Here is a 15694-nt window from a genome sequence, read left to right on the forward strand (position 1 = left end):
CTGTACTCATAGTGAGATCTCTGCCCTTGTGGTGGGATCTCTGCACTTGTGATGGGATCTCTGCACTCATGGTGGGATCTGTGTACTCATAGTGGAATCTCTTTACTTGTGATGGGATCTCTGCACTTGTGGTGGGATCTCTGCACTTATGGTGGGTTTTCTACACTTATTGTGGGATCTCTGCACTTGAGATGGGATCTCTATACTCATGGTGGGATCTCTGCACTTGTGGTGGGATCTCTGCACTCATAGTGGGATCTCTCTACTTTTGATGGGATCTCTGCACTTATGGTGGGATCTCTGCACTTATGAGGGGATCCTTGTCCTTGTGGTAGGATCACTGTACTCATGGTGGGATCTCTCTACTTGTGATGGGATCTCTACACTCATGGTGGGATCTCTGCGCATGTGATGGGATCTCTGCACTCATAGTGGGATCTTTACACTTGTGATAGGATCTCTGCAGTCATGGCAGGATAACTGCACTTGTGGTGGGATCTCTGCACTCATGGTGGGATCTCTGCACTTGAGGTGGGATCTCTGCACTCATAGTGGGATCTATCTACTTGTGATGGGATCTCTGCATTCATGGTGGGATCTCTGCACTTGTGATGAGATCTCTACACTCATGGTGGGATCTCTGCACTTGTGATGGGCTATTTGCACTTGTGGTGGGATCTCTGCATACATGGTGGATCTTTGTACTTGTGGTGGGATCTCTGCACTTGTGGTGAGATCTCTGCACTTGTGATAGGATCTCTGCATTCATGGTGGAATCTCTGCACTCATGGGATCTCTGCACCTGTGAAGGGATCCTGACTTGACTTGACTTGTGAAGGGATCTCTGCACTTGCGGTGGGATCTCTGCATTCATGGTGTGATCTCCACACTTGTGGTAGGATCTCTGTACTTGTGGTGGGATCTCTCTACATGTGATGGGATCTTTACTATCATGGTTGGATCTCTGCACTTGTGATGGGATCTCTGCACTCATAGTGGGATCTCTGCATTCATAGTGAGATCTCCCAACTTGTGATGGGATCTCTGCACTTGTGGTGGGATCTCTGCACTCATAGTGAGATCTATCTATTGTGATGCAATCTCTGCACTCATGGTGGGATCTCTGTGCTTGTGATGGGATCTCTGCACTCATAGTGGGATATCTGCACTTGTGATGGGATCTTTGCACTCATGGTGGGATCTCTGCACTTGTGGTGGTATCTCTGCACTCATACTGGGATGTCTCTACTTGTGATGGCTACTCTGCACTCATGGTGGGATCTCTGCACTTGTGATGGGATCGCTGTAATCATGGTGGGATCTCTGCACTTGTGATGGGATCTCTGCACTCATAGTGGGATCTCTCTACTTATGATGGGATGTCTGCACTTGTGGTGGGATCTCTGCACTCATAGCGGGATCTCTCTACTTGTGATGGGGTCTCTGCACTCATGGTGGGATCTCTGCATTTGTGGTGGGATTTCTGCACTCACAGTAGGATCTCTCTACTTGTGATGGGATCTCTGCACTCATGGTAGGATCTCTGCTTTTGTGATGGGATCTCTTCACTCATGGTGGGTTCTCTGCACTTGTGGTGGGATCTCTGCACTCATAGTGGGATCTCTCTACTTGTGATGGGATCTCTATACTCATAGTGGGATCTCTGCACTTGTGATGGGATCTCTGCACTCATGGTAGGATCTCTGCATTTGTGATGGGATCACTGCACTTATGGTGGGATCTTTGCACTTGTGGTAGGATCTCTGCATTTGTGATAGGATCTCTGCATTCATGGTGGGATCTCTGCACTTGTGGGATCTCTGCTCTCATGAAGGGATCCTTGTCCTTGTGGTAGGATCACTGTACTCATGGTGGGATCTCTCTACTTGTGATGGGATCTCTACACTCATGGTGGGATCTCTGCGCATGTGATGGGATCTCTGCACTCATAGTGGGATCTTTACACTTGTGATGGGATCTCTGCAGTCATGGCAGGATAACTGCACTTGTGGTGGGATCTCTGCACTCATGGTGGGATCTCTGCACTTGAGATGGGATCTCTGCACTCATAGTGGGATCTATCTACTTGTGATGGGATCTCTGCTTTCATGGTGGGATCTATGCACTTGTGATGAGATCTCTACACTTATGGTGGGATCTCTGCACTTGTGATGGGCTATTTGCACTTGTGGTGGGATCTCTGCATACATGGTGGATCTTTGTACTTGTGGTGGGATCTCTGCACTTGTGGTGAGATCTCTGCACTTGTGATAGGATATCTGCATTCATGGTGGAATCTCTGCACTCATGGGATCTCTGCACCTGTGAAGGGATCTTGACTTGACTTGACTTGTGAAGGGATCTCTGCACTTGCGGTGGGATCTCTGCATTCATGGTGTGATCTCCACACTTGTGGTAGGATCTCTGTACTTGTGGTGGGATCTCTCTATTTGTGATGGGATCTTTACTATCATGGTTGGATCTCTGCACTTGTGATGGGATCTCTGCACTCATAGTGGGATCTCTGCATTCATAGTGAGATCTCCCAACTTGTGATGGGATCTCTGCACTTGTGGTGGGATCTCTGCACTCATAGTGAGATCTCTCTATTGTGATGCAATCTCTGCACTCATGGTGGGATCTCTGTGTTTGTGATGGGATCTCTGCACTCATAGTGGGATCTCTGCACTTGTGATGGGATCTTTGCACTCATGGTGGGATCTCTGCACTTGTGGTGGTATCTCTGCACTCATAGTGGGATGTCTCTACTTGCGATGGCTTCTCTGCACTCATGGTGGGATCTCTGCACTTGTGATGGGATCGCTGTAATCATGGTGGGATCTCTGCACTTGTGATGGGATCTCTGCACTTGTGGTGGGATCTCTGTACTTGTGATGGGATCTCTGCACTTGTAATAGGATCTCTGCATTCATGGTGGGATCTCTGCACTTGTGGAGGGATCTCTGCATTCATAGTGAGATCTCTCTACTTGTGATGGCATCTCTGCACTTGTGGTAAGATCTCTGCACTTGTGATGGGATCTTTGCACTCATGGTTGGATCTGTGCATTCATGGTGGGATCTCTGTAATTGTGGTGGGATCTCCGCACTTGTGATGGGATCTTTGCACTCATGGTGGGATCTGTGCATTCATGGTGGGATCTCTGTACTTGTGGTGGGATCTCTCTACTTGTGATGGGATCTTTACTATCATGGTGGGATCTCTGCACTTGTGATGGGATCTCTGCACTCATAGTGGGATCTCTGCATTCATAGTGAGATCTCCCAACTTGTGATGGGATCTCTGCACTTGTGGTGGGATCTCTGCACTCATAGTGAGATCTCTCTACTGTGATGCAATCTCTGCACTCATGGTGGGATCTCTGTGCTTGTGATGGGATCTCTGCACTCATAATGGGATCTCTGCACTTGTGATGGGATCTTTGCACTCATGGTGGGATCTCTGCACTTGTGGTGGTATCTCTGCACACATAGTGGGATGTCTCTACTTGTGATGGGTTCTCTGCACTCATGGTGGGATCTCTGCACTTGTGATGGGATCGCTGTAATCATGGTGGGATCTCTGCACTTGTGATGGGATCTCTGCACTTGTGGTGGGATCTTTGTACTTGTGATGGGATCTCTGCACTTGTAATAGGATCTCTGCATTCATGGTGGGATCTTTGCACTTGTGGTGGGATCTCTGCACTCATGGTGGGATCTCTGCACTTGTGGAGGGATCTCTGCATTCATAGTGAGATCTCTCTACTTGTGATGGCATCTCTGCACTTGTGGTGGGATCTCTGCACTTGTGATGGGATCTTTGCACTCATGGTGGGATCTGTGCATTCATGGTGGGATCTCTGTAATTGTGGTGGTATCTCTGAACTCATAGTGGGATCGCTTTACTTGTGATGGGATCTCTGCACTTGTGATGGGATCTCTGCACTTGTGATGGGATCTCTGCATTCATGGTTGTATCTCTGCACTTGTGATGGGATCTCTGCACTCATGGTGGAATCTCTCTACTTGTGATGTGATCTCTGCACTCATGGTGGGATTTCTGCACTTGTGATGGGATCCCTGCACTCATGGTGGGATCTCTGCACTTGTGATGGGATCTCTGTACTTCTGGTGGGATCTCTGCACTCATGGTGGTATCTCTACACTTGTGATGGAATCTTGCACTCATGCTGGGATCTCTGCACTTGTGGTGGGATTTCTGCACTCATAGTGAGATCTCTGCCCTTGTGGTGGGATCTCTGCACTTGTGATAGGATCTCTGCATTCATGGTGGGATCTCTGCATGTGTGGTGACATCTCTGCACTTATGGTGGGATCTTTGCACTTATGGTGGGATCCTGCACTTATGATAGGATCACTGCACTTATGGTGGGATCTCTGCACTTATGATGGGATCTCTTCATTTGTGGTGGGATCTCTGTACTTGTGGTAGGATCTCTGCACTTGTGGTGGGATCTCTATACTCATGGTGGGATCTCTGCACTTGTGATGGGATCTCTGCACTCATGGTGGGATCTCTGCACTTATGGTAGGATCTCTGTACTCATAGTGGGATCTCTCTACTTATGGTGGGATCTCTGCACTTGTGATCTCTGCTCTTATGGAGGGATCTCTGCACTTGTGATAGGATCTCTGCACTTGTGGTGGGATCCCGCACTTGTGGTGGGATCTCTGCACTCATGGTGGGATGTCTGCACTCGTGATGGGATCTCTGCACTTGTGGTAGGATCTTTGCACTTATGGTGGGATCTCTGTACTTATGGTGGGATTTCTGAACTCATAGTGGGATCTCTGCACTTGTGATGGGATCTCTGCACTTTTGATTGGATATCTGCACTCATGGTGGGATCTCTGCACGTGCGGTGAGATCTCTGCACTTTTGGACAGGATATCTGCATTCATGGTAGGATCTCTGCACGTGCGGTGAGATCTCTGCACTTATGGTAGGATCTTTGCACTTGTGATGGGATCTCTGCACTTGTGATAGGATCTCTGCATTCATGGTGGGATCTCTGCATGTGTGGTGGGATCTCTGTACTTGTGATGGGATCTCTGCACATGTGATGTGATCTCTGCACTCATGGTGGGATCTCTGCACTCATGGTGGGATCTCTCTAGTTGTGATGTGATCTCTGCACTCATGGTGGGATTTCTGCACTTGTGATGGGATCCCTGCACTCATGGTGGGATCTCTGCACTTGTGATGGGATCTCTGTACTTCTGGTGGGATCTCTGCACTCATGGTGGGATCTCTACAATTGTGATCGAATCTTGCACTCATGGTGGGATCTCTGCACTTGTGGTGGGATGTCTGCACTCATAGTGGGATCTCTGCCCTTGTGGTGGGATCTCTGCACTTGTGATGGGATCTCTGCACTCATGGTGGGATCTGTGTACTCATAGTGGAATCTTTTTACTTGTGATGGGATCTCTGCACTTGTGGTGGGATCTCTGCACTTATGGTGGGTTTTCTGCACTTATTGTGGGATCTCTGCACTTGAGATGGGATCTCTGTACTCATGATGGGATCTCTGCACTTGTGGTGGGATCTCTGCACTCATAGTGGGATCTCTCTACTTTTGATGGGATCTCTGCACTTATGGTGGGATCTCTGCACTTATGATGGGATCTCTTCACTTGTGGTGGGATCTCTGCACTTGTGGTGTGATCTCTGCACATGTGGTGGGATCTCTATACTCATGATGGATCTCTGCACTTGTGATGATGGGATCTCTGCACTTATGGTGGGATCTTTGCACTTTTGGTGGTATCTCTGCACTTACGGTGGGATATTTGCACTTGTGGTGGGATCTCTGCACTTCTGATAGGATCTCTGCATTCATGGTGGGATCTCTGCATGTGTGGTGACATCTCAGCACTTATGGTGGGATCTTTGCACTTATGGTGAGATCCTGCACTTGTGATAGGAACACTGCACTTATGGTGGGATCTCTGCACTTATGATGGGATCTCTTCACTTGTGGTGGGATCTCTATACTCATGGTGGGATCTCTGCACTTGTGATGGGATCTCTGCACTCATGGTGGGATCTCTGCACTTATGGTAGGTTCTCGGTACTCATAGTGGGATCTCTCTACTTATGGTAGGATCTCTGCACTTGTGATCTCTGCTCTTATGGAGGGATCTTTGCACTTGTGATAGGATCCCTGCACTTGTGGTGGGATCTCCGCACCTGTGGTGGGATCTCTGCACTCATAGTGGGATCTCTGCACTCATGGAAGGATCTCTGCACTTGTGGTGGGATTTCTGCTCTCATAGTGGGATCTCTCTACTTATGGTGGGATCTCTGCACTTGTGATGGGATCTCTGCACTTTTGATTGGATATCTGCACTCATGGTGGGATCTCTGCACTTGTGGTGGGATCTCTGCACTTTTGGGTGGGATATATGCATTCATGGTGGGATCTCTGCACGTGTGGTGAGATCTCTGCACTTATGGTGGGATCTTTGCACTTGTGGTGGGATCTCTGCACTTGTGATAGGATCTCTGCATTCATGGTGGGATCTCTGCATGTGTAGTGGGATCTCTGTACTTGTGATGGGATCTCTGCACATGTGGTGGGATCTCTGCACTCATAGTGGGATCTCTGCCCTTGTGGTGTGATCTCTGCACTTGTGATGGGATCTCTGCATTCATGGTGGGATCTGTGTACTCATAGTGGATTCTCTTTACTTGTGATGGGATCTCTGCACTTGTGGTGGGATCTCTGCACTTATGGTGGGTTTTCTGCACTTATTGTGGGATCTCTGCACTTGAGATGGGATCTCTATACTCATGGTGGGATCTCTGCACTTGTGGTGGGATCTCTGCACTCATAGTGGGATCTCTCTACTTTTGATGGGATCTCTGCACTTATGGTAGGATCTCTGCACTTATGATGGGATCTCTTCACTTGTGGTGGGATCTCTTCACTTGTGGTGTGATCTCTGCACATGTGGTGGGATCTCTATACTCATGGTGGGATCTCTGCACTTGTGATGTTGGGATCTCTGCACTTATGGTGGGATCTTTGCACTTGTGATGGGATCTCTGCACTTTTGGGTGGGATATCTGCATTCATGGTGGGATCTCTGCACGTGCGGTGAGATCTCTGCACTTATGGTGGGATCTTTGCACTTGTGGTGGGATCTCTGCACTTGTGATAGGATCTCTGCATTCATGGTTGGATCTCTGCATGTGTAGTGGGATCTCTGTACTTGTGATGGGATCTCTGCACCTGTGGTGGGATCTCTGCACTCATGGTGGGATCTCTGCACTCATGGTGGGATCTCTCTACTTGTGATGTGATCTCTGCACTCATGGTGGGATTTCTGCACTTGTGATGGGATCCCTGCACTCATGGTGGGATCTCTACACTTGTGATGGGATCTCTGTACTTCTGGTGGGATCTCTGCACTTATGGTGGGATCTCTACACTTGTGATGGAATCTTGCACTCATGGTGGGATCTCTGCACTTGTGGTGGGATCTCTGCACTCATAGTGGGATCTCTGCCCTTGTGGTGGGATCTCTGCACTTGTGATGGGATCTCTGTATTCATGGTGGGATCTGTGTACTCATAGTGGATTCTCTTTACTTGTGATGGGATCTCTGCACTTGTGGTGGGATCTCTGCACTTATGGTGGGTTTTCTGCACTTATTGTGGGATCTCTGCACTTGAGATGGGATCTCTATACTCATGGTGGGATCTCTCTACTTTTGATGGGATCTCTGCACCTATGGTGGGATCTCTGCACTTATGATGGGATCTCTTCACTTGTGGTGGGATCTCTGCACTTGTGGTGCGATCTCTGCACATGTGGTGGGATCTCTATACTCATGGTGGGATCTCTGCACTTGTGATGATGGGATCTCTGCACTTATGGTGGGATCTTTGCACTTGTGGTAGGATCTCTGCACTTACAGTGGGATATTTGCACTTGTGGTGGGATCTCTGCACTTGTGATAGGATCTCTGCATTCATGGTGGGATCTCTGCATGTGTGGTGACATCTCTGCACTTATGGTGGGATCTTTGCACTTATGGTGGGATCCTGCACTTGTGATAGGATCACTGCACTTATGGTGGGATCTCTGCACTTATGATGGGATCTCTTCACTTGTGGTGGGATCTCTGTACTTGTGGTGGGATCTTTGCACTTGTGATGGGATCTCTGCACTCATGGTGGGATCTCTGCACTTATGGTGGGATCTCTGTACTCATAGTGGGATCTCTCTACTTATGGTGGGATCTCTGCACTTGTGATCTCTGCTCTTATGGAGGGATCTCTGCACTTGTGATAGGATCTCTGCACTTGTGGTGGGATCTCCTCACTTGTGGTGGGATCTCTGCACTCATGGTGGGATCTCTGCACTCGTGATGGGATCTCTGCACTTATGGTAGGATCTTTGCACTTATGGTGGGATCTCTGTACTCATGGTGGGATCTCTGAACTCATAGTGGGATCTCTGTACTTGTGATGGGATCTCTGCACTTTTGATTGGATATCTGCACTCATGGTGGGATCTCTGCACTTGTGGTGGGATCTCTGCACTTTTGGGTGGGATATCTGCATTCATGGTGGGATCTCTGCACGTGCGGTGAGATCTCTGCACTTATGGTGGAATCTTTGCACTTGTGGTGGGATCTCTGCACTTGTGATAGGATCTCTGCATTCATGGTGGGATCTCTGCATGTGTGGTGGGATCTCTGTACTAGTGATGGGATCTCTGCACATGTGGTGGGATCTCTGCACTCATGGTGGGATCTCTGCACTCATGATGGGATCTCTCTACTTGTGATGTGATCTCTGCACTCATGGTGGGATTTCTGCACTTGTGATGGGATCCCTGCACTCATGGTGGGATCTCTGCACTTGTGATGGGATCTCTGTACTTCTGGTGGGATCTCTGCACTCATGGTGGGATCTCTACACTTGTGATGGAATCTTGCACTCATGGTGGGATCTCTGCACCTGTGGTGGGATCTCTGCACTCATAGTGGGATCTCTGCCCTTGTGGTGGGATCTCTGCACTTGTGATGTGATCTCTGCACTCGTGGTAGGATCTCTATACTCATGGTGGGATCTCTGCACTTGTGATGGGATCTCTGCACTCATGGTGGGATCTCTGCACTTATGGTAGGATCTCTGTACTCATAGTGGGATCTCTCTACTTATGGTGGGATCTCTGCACTTGTGATCTCTGCTCTTATGGAGGGATCTCTGCACTTGTGATAGGATCTCTGCACTTGTGGTGGGATCTCTGCACTTGTGGTGGGACCTCTGCACTCATGGTGGGATCTCTGCACTCGTGATGGGATCTCTGCACTTGTGGTAGGATCTTTGCACTTATGGTGGGATCTCTGTACTCATGGTGGGATCTCTGAACTCATAGTGGGATCTCTGCACTTGTGATGGGATCTCTGCACTTTTGATTGGATATCTGAACTTATGGTGGGATCTCTGCACTTGTGGTGGGATCTCTGCACTTTTGGGTGGGATATCTGCATTCATGGTGGGATCTCTGCACATGTGGTGAGATCTCTGCACTTATGGTGGGATCTTTGTACTTGTGGTGGGATCTCTGCACTTGTGATAGGATCTCTGCATTCATGGTGGGATCTCTGCATGTGTGGTGGGATCTCTGTACTTGTGATGGGATCTTTGCTCATGTGGTGGGATCCCTGCACTTATGGTGGGATCTCTGCACTCATGGTGGGATCTCTCTACTTGTGATGTGATCTCTGCACTCATGGTGGGATCTCTGCACTCATGGTGGGATCTCTACACTTGTGATGGAATCTTGCACTCATGATGGGATCTCTGCACTTGTGGTGGGATCTCTGCACTCATAGTGGGATCTCTGCCCTTGTGGTGGGATCTCTGCACTTGTGATGGGATCTCTGCATTCGTGGTAGGATCTCTATACTCATGGTGGGATCTCTGCACTTGTGATGGGATCTCTGCACTCATGGTGGGATCTCTGCACTTATGGTAGGATCTCTGTACTCATAGTGGGATCTCTCTACTTATGGTGGGATCTCTGCACTTGTGATCTCTGCTCTTATGGAGGGATCTCTGCACTTGTGATAGGATCTCTGCACTTGTGGTGGGATCTCCGCACTTGTGGTGGGACCTCTGCACTCATAGTGGGATCTCTGCACTCGTGATGGGATCTCTGCACTTGTGGTAGGATCTTTGCACTTATGGTGGGATCTCTGTACTCATGGTGGGATCTCTGAACTCATAGTGGGATCTCTGCACTTGTGATGGGATCTCTGCACTTTTGATTGGATATCTGAACTTATGGTGGGATCTCTGCACTTGTGGTGGGATCTCTGCACTTTTGGGTGGGATATCTGCATTCATGGTGGGATCTCTGCACATGTGGTGAGATCTCTGCACTTATGGTGGGATCTTTGTACTTGTGGTGGGATCTCTGCACTTGTGATAGGATCTCTGCATTCATGGTGGGATCTCTGCATGTGTGGTGGGATCTCTGTACTTGTGATGGGATCTTTGCTCATGTGGTGGGATCCCTGCACTTATGGTGGGATCTCTGCACTCATGGTGGGATCTCTCTACTTGTGATGTGATCTCTGCACTCATGGTGGGATCTCTGCACTCATGGTGGGATCTCTACACTTGTGATGGAATCTTGCACTCATGATGGGATCTCTGCACTTGTGGTGGGATCTCTGCACTCATAGTGGGATCTCTGCCCTTGTGGTGGGATCTCTGCACTTGTGATGGGATCTCTGCACTCATGATGGGATCTCTGCACTCATGGTGGGATCTGTGTACTCATAGTGGAATCTCTTAACTTGTGATGGGATCTCTGCACTTGTGGTGGGATCTCTGCACTTATGGTGGGTTTTCTGCACTTATTGTGGGATCTCTGCACTTGAGATGGGATCTCTGTACTCATGGTGGGATCTCTGCACTTGTAGTGGGATCTCTGCACTCATAGTGAAATCTCTCTACTTTTGATGGGATCTCTGCACTTATGATGGGATCTCTGTACTTATGATGGGATCTCTTCACTTGTGGTGGGATCTCTGCACTTGTGGTGCAATCTCTGCACATGTGGTGGGATCTCTATACTCATGGTGGGATCTCTGCACTTGTGATGATGGGATCTCTGCACTTATGCTGGGATCTTTGTGCTTGTGGTGGGATCTCTGCACTTACGGTGGGATATTTGCACTTGTGGTGGGATCTCTGCACTTGTGATAGGATCTCTGCATTCATGGTGGGATCTCTGCATGTGTGGTGAGATCTCTGCACTGATGCTAGGATCTTTGCACTTGTGGTGGGATCTCTTCACTTGTGATAGGATCTCTGCATTGATGGTGGGATCTCTGCACGTGTGGTGGGATTTCTTCACTTGTGGTGGGATCTCTGTACTTGTGGTGGGATCTCTGCACTTGTGTTGGGATCTCTATACTCATGGTGGGATCTCTGCACTTGTGATGGGATCTCTGCACTCATGGTGGGATCTCTGCACTTATGGTAGGATCTCTATACTCAAAGTGGGATCTCTCTACTTATGGTGGGATCTCTGCACTTGTGATCTCTGCTCTTATGGAGGGATCTCTGCACTTGTGATAGGATCTCTGCACTTGTGGTGGGATCTCTGCACTTATGATGGGATCTCTTCACTTGTGGTGGGATCTCTGCACTTGTGGTGCGATCTCTGAACATCTGGTGGGATCTCTATACTCATGGTGGGATCTCTGCACTTGTGATGATGGGCTCTCTGCACTTATGATGGGATCTTTGCACTTGTGATGGGATCTCTGCACTTACAGTGGGATATTTGCACTTGTGGTGGGATCTCTGCACTTGTGATAGGATCTCTGCATTCATGGTGGGATCTCTGCACGTGTGGTGACACATCTGCACTTATGGTGGGATCTTTGCACTTGTGATAGGATCACTGCACTTATGGTGGGATCTCTGCACTTATGATGGGATATCTTCACTTGTGGTGGGATCTCTGTACTTGTGGTGGGATCTCTGCACTTGTGGTGGGATCTCTATACTCATGGTGGGATCTCTGCACTTGTGATGGGATCTCTGCACTCATGGTGGGATCTCTGCACTTATGGTAGAATCTCTGTACTCATAGTGGGATCTCTCTACTTATGGTGGGATCTCTGCACTTGTGATCTTTGCTCTTATGGAGGGATCTCTGCACTTGTGATAGGATCTCTGAACTTGTGGTGGGATCTCTGCACTCATGGTGGGATCTCTGCACTAGTGATGGGATCTCTGCACTTGTGGTAGGATCTCTGCATGTATGGTGGGATCTCTGCACTCATGGTGGGATCTTTGTAGTTCTGATGGTGTAGCTGCGCTCATGGTTGGATATCTGCCCTCATAGTGGGATCTCTCTACTTGTGATGGGATTTCTGCATTTGTGGTGGGATCTCTGCACTTGTGATGGGATCTCTGTACTTGTGGTGGGATCTTTGCACTCATGGTGGGAGCTCTGCACTCATGGTGGGGTCGCTGCACTTGTGATGGGATCTCTGCACTCATAGTGGGATCTCTCTACTTATGATCGGATTTCTGCACTTGTGGTGGGATCTCTGCACTCATAGTGGGATCTCTCTACTTGTGATGGGGTCTCTGCACTCATGATGGGATCTCTGTACTTGTGGTGGGATCTCTGCATGTGTGTTGGGATCTCTATACTCATGGTGGGATCTCTGCACTTGTGATGGGATCTCTGCACTCATGGTGGGATCTCTGCACTTATGGTAGGATCTCTATACTCAAAGTGGGATCTCTCTACTTATGGTGGGATCTCTGCACTTGTGATCTCTGCTCTTATGGAGGGATCTCTGCACTTGTGATAGGATCTCTGCACTTGTGGTGGGATCTCCACACTTGTGGTGGGATCTCTGCACTCATGGTGGGATCTCTGCACTCATGATGGGATCTCTGCACTTGTGGTAGGATCTTTGCACTAATGGTGGGATCTCTGCACTCATGGTGGGATCTTTGTACTTGTGATGGTGTATCTGTGCTCATGGTGGGATCTCTGCCCTCATAGTGGGATCTCTCTACTTGTGATGGGATCTCTGCATTTGTGGTGGGATTTCTGCACTTGTGATGGGTTCTGCACTCATGGTGGGATCTCTGCACTTGTGATGGGATCTCTGCACTTATGGTGGGATCTCTGCACTTGTGATGGGATCTCTGCTCTCATGATGGGATCCCTGCCCGTGTGATAGGATCTCTGCATTCATGGTGGAATCTCTGCACTTGTGATGGGATCTCTGCACTTGTGAAGGGATCTCTGCACTTGTGGTGGGATCTCTGCATTCATGATGTGATCTCTGCACTTGTGGTGGGATCTCTGTACTTGTGATGGGATCTCTGTACTCATGGTGGGATCTCTGCATTCAAAGTGAGATCTCCCAACTTGTGATGGGATCTCTGCACTTGTGGTGGGATCTCTGCACTCAAAGTGGGATGTCTGTACTTGTGATGGGATCTCTGCACTCATAGTGGGATCTCTGCACTTGTGATGGGATCTTTGCACTCATGGTGGGATCTCTGCACTTGTGGTGGGATCTCTGCACTCATAGTGGGATTTCTCCACTTGTGATGGGATCTCTGCACTCATGGTGGGATCTCTGCACTTGTGATGGGATCTCTGCACTTGTGTTGGGATCTTTGCATTCATGGTGGGATCTTTGCACCTGTGGTGGGATCTCTGCACTTGTGGTGGGATCTCTGCACTTGTGATAGGATCTCTGCATTCATGGTGGGATCTCTGCACTCATGGTGGGATCTCTGCACTTGTGATGGGATCTCAGTACTTGTGGTGGGATCTTTGCACTCATGGTGGGAGCTCTGCACTCATGGTGGGGTCGCTGCACTTGTGATGGGATCTCTGCACTCATAGTGGGATCTCTCTACTTATGATAGGATTTCTGCACTTGTGGTGGGATCTCTGCACTCATAGTGGGATCTCTCTACTTGTGATGGGGTCTCTGCACTCATGATGGGATCTCTGCACTTGTGATGGGATCTCTGCACTCATGGTGGGATCTCTCTACTTGTGATGTGATCTCTGCACTCATGGTGGGATTTCTGCACTTGTGATGGGATCCCTGCACTCATAGTGGGATCTCTCTACTTGTGATGGGATCTCTGCATTTGTGGTGGGATCTCTGCACTTGTGATGGGTTCTGCACTCATGGTGGGATCTCTGCACTTGTGATGGGATCTCTGTACTTGTGATGGGATCTTTGCACTCATGGTGGGATCTCTGCACTTGTGATGGGATCTCTGTACTCATGGTGGGATCTCTGCATTCAAAGTGAGATCTCCCAACTTGTGATGGGATCTCTGCACTTGTGGTGGGATCTCTGCACTCAAAGTGGGATGTCTGTACTTGTGATGGGATCTCTGCACTCATAGTGGGATCTCTGCACTTGTGATGGGATCTTTGCACTCATGGTGGGATCTCTGCACTTGTGGTGGGATCTCTGCACTCATAGTGGGATTTCTCCACTTGTGATGGGATCTCTGCACTCATGGTGGGATCTCTGCACTTGTGATGGGATCTCTGCACTTGTGTTGGGATCTTTGCATTCATGGTGGGATCTTTGCACCTGTGGTGGGATCTCTGCACTTGTGGTGGGATCTCTGCACTTGTGATAGGATCTCTGCATTCATGGTGGGATCTCTGCACTCATGGTGGGATCTCTGCACTTGTGATGGGATCTCAGTACTTGTGGTGGGATCTTTGCACTCATGGTGGGAGCTCTGCACTCATGGTGGGGTCGCTGCACTTGTGATGGGATCTCTGCACTCATAGTGGGATCTCTCTACTTATGATAGGATTTCTGCACTTGTGGTGGGATCTCTGCACTCATAGTGGGATCTCTCTACTTGTGATGGGGTCTCTGCACTCATGATGGGATCTCTGCACTTGTGATGGGATCTCTGCACTCATGGTGGGATCTCTCTACTTGTGATGTGATCTCTGCACTCATGGTGGGATTTCTGCACTTGTGATGGGATCCCTGCACTCATAGTGGGATCTCTCTACTTGTGATGGGATCTCTGCATTTGTGGTGGGATCTCTGCACTTGTGATGGGTTCTGCACTCATGGTGGGAACTCTGCACTTGTGATGGGATCTTTGCACTTATGGTCGGATCATTGCACTTGTGATGGGATCTCTGCTCTCATGATGGGATCCCTGCCCGTGTGATAGGATCTCTGCATTCATGGTGGAATCTCTGCACTCATGGGATCTCTGCACTTGTGAAGGGATCTCTGCACTTGTGGTGGGATCTCTGCATTCATAATGTGATCTCTGCACTTGTGGTGGGATCTCTGTACTTGTGATGGGATCTTTGCACTCATGGTGGGATCTCTGCACTTGTGATGGGATCTCTGTACTCATGGTGGGATCTCTGCATTCAAAGTGAGATCTCCCAACTTGTGATGGGATCTCTGCACTTGTGGTGGGATCTCTGCACTCATAGTGGGATTTCTCCACTTGTGATGGGATCTCTGCACTCATGGTGGGATCTCTGCACTTGTGATGGGATCTCTGCACTTGTGTTGGGATCTTTGCATTCATGGTGGGATCTTTGCACCTGTGGAGGGATCTTTGCACTTGTGGTGGGATCTCTGCACTTGTG

This window comes from Lissotriton helveticus, chromosome 10 (assembly GCF_964261635.1).
Source record: "Lissotriton helveticus chromosome 10, aLisHel1.1, whole genome shotgun sequence".
NCBI classification, from domain to species: domain Eukaryota; kingdom Metazoa; phylum Chordata; class Amphibia; order Caudata; family Salamandridae; genus Lissotriton; species Lissotriton helveticus.